We start from the raw sequence: 2,829 nt of genomic DNA, 5'->3' as shown, positions 1-2,829 counted from the left end.
ACGTTCGACATGGAAAAATGTAGAGAAGCTTCTACACCTATGGTGTCCACTTGCTATCTAGACAAAGACGAAAAGGGAAAATCCATTGAGGTAACCAAGTATCGAGGGATAATCGACTCTTTATTATATTTGACTGCAAGCTTCCCCGATATTATGTTTAGTGTTTGCATGTGTGCTAGATTAGCCGCCCCGATATTATGTTTAGTGTTTGCATGTGTGCTAGATTTCAAGCATTACCTAAAGATTCACATTATAGTACTGTTAAACGTATCATGAGATATTTAAAAGGAACAATAAATATGGGATTATGGTATCCTAGGGATTCCTCATTATCCTTGGTAGGGTATTCCGATTCCGATTTTGCTGGATGTAAGTTGGATCAAAGAGTACTAGTGGACTTGTCACTTACTAGGCAGTTACTTAGTGGCATGACACAGTAAAAAGCAAGCATGTGTTGCTTTGTCCACCGCCAAAGTGGAATACGTTGCGCTAGTGTGTGTTTCGCTCAAATCCTATGGATGAAGCAGCAACTTAAGGACTTTGGTCTTAATCTAGAAAAGATACCCATTAAATGTAATAATACAAGTGTCATAAACCTATCCAAGAGTCCCGTTTTGCATTCGAGAACCAAGCATATAGAAATTAGACATCACTTCTTGCATGATCATGTTCAAAAAGGCGATTGTGTGCTTGAATTTGTTGAAACTACTAAGCAATTAGCTGATATTTTTGCCAAGCCCTTCTCACGAGATACTTTCTATGTTCTTCGAAGAGAACTTAGAATCCTTGATGAAAAATATCTTGATTAAAACCGTCTAACTCTTTATTATGTGCATCACATGTTAAATGTCTAATATGCTTCAAAATGAATACTTGTTGAATGTATTCTAGTCCTAATATGATTCATGATCTAGTATAATATGCTCTATGTGTATGTGTGCTTTCTTAAAATTGCTTGATATATGTTAGAAATCTTTGCATGCTTCTAAAACTCAAAAACCTACTTGATTCTACAAATCTGATGACTGTTAATCGATTAACCATGAGTCTTAATTGATTAGAATGAGTTCCAATAGCCAACACTTTAATTTTTTCGAAATTTAATCGATTAATGTGCCATCTTAAGCGATTACCTGAGCTCATTTTTATGAAAATCTGGAATTTTAACTATGGTTAATCGATTAAGTACTGCTCTTAACCGATTAACGGTAGTAGATAAAGTACAATCAGAAGCGTTTTTGGCATTTTTTCAAATCCTCTTTTCGCCTTTTCTCTCTAAATCTCAGAGGCAACAACACAATATGAATTCTTCTATTGGCTAATTTTATGGATTTTGTTTCTTTGTACTCTTGAGACATATTTTCTCTTCGCTTTTATTGGGTTGTAATAGTCACTATCTACTTTTGGTGAACTTTTATCACTTGATATTGAACTTTAATCGTTATTGGTTTTGTTTTGTAGTGCTTATATCATATGCGTATCTATGTCATATATTGTATGAATGTATGTTTAATGGTACTTGACCATGATTGGTTATCTGCATCTATCCTGTTTGATTGAGCATGTTGTTTACGTGCTATGATATTCATGCTTGATCATTCTATGCTTAATTAGTTCTTGTATAACCTTCCATGCCATTAAACGTGTTCACTAACTATATTTTGTCAATTTAATCAATTAATCTACACATTTAGTCGATTATGTGTTTGTCAACATGTGCACTTATTCAAGCTTCCTTCAACTGGTTAATTAATTGAATTCCCAAAATTAATTGGTTGATTACAGTTTTGATTTCATTACATAACTCTTCTTACTTTTGACTATATTGATCCGTTTATCTTTTTGATAATGTCAAACGGGAGAGAAAAGTTGTTTTGTTGTTTGATGTGAATTTGCAGGTTGTAAATAATATTCAGCTTCCGTTGTCTAGCTATGCGCTTTAACTTTGACATTAACAACCATGCATTCTATAACCATCATCAAGATATGCATCAAAACAAGATTTGGTGTGGAGATTGTCATCATCAAAAATGGGGATATTGAAAGTGCAAACTGTCAAGTATAACACTATTGGATTGCCTATGTTTTGGTGAATACAGGGATTTAGTGAAAGCTTGAAGATGACTCAATAAATCAATATACCGTGGACTCAAGGGTTTCATATATGGACTAGGTTCCTAAAAAGAGTCATTATTAGAGTCTTAGATGTGTGCCTTAGATATTGAGTCTAGGTTAGGTAAACCTAGATGCAATTCTCACAAGCCTTAAAAATAATCAATTCATTTACATGAGACATGTCATCTAGATTATTATATGTTCATGCATTAATCATACATGTTACTTGTGCATCTTAGGCATAACATATTAGTAAAACATGTATAGTTGATAATCATAACATATAGGTAGCTTACCATTTAATCATCTAGCTGAAAAATATGTCAGTTAATCGATCAAGGAAGGTGTTAATCAATTAACGTGAATTCGGTTTTAACAGATAACTGAAAACTTGAAAATAATTATTCTCAACAACCCGTTAGTCGATAAAAATGACACTTAATAGATTAACTGGGTCTCAGAAAGGTTTTCTATATAAACTATGTTTTTAGGTCATGTACCATACATCATATCATTCATTTTTAGAACTGCTAGCTGCATATTTTTCGTGCTTAATTGTGTCATATACGTAAAGTGAAATGCATTATTTGATACTGAGAGATAGTATCATGCTTAGGGTTTAATTATCATCTAATTGCATGTGATTAACGTGTTAAACTTTTCTATCTTTTCTTGCATGATTCTTGCATGATTCTTTAGAAGCATTTTAGGGTA

The sequence above is a fragment of the Lupinus angustifolius genome, unplaced genomic scaffold (genome assembly GCF_001865875.1).
Source record: "Lupinus angustifolius cultivar Tanjil unplaced genomic scaffold, LupAngTanjil_v1.0 Scaffold_118, whole genome shotgun sequence".
In the NCBI taxonomy this organism is placed as follows: domain Eukaryota; kingdom Viridiplantae; phylum Streptophyta; class Magnoliopsida; order Fabales; family Fabaceae; genus Lupinus; species Lupinus angustifolius.
This window is presented reverse-complemented; position numbering follows the sequence as displayed.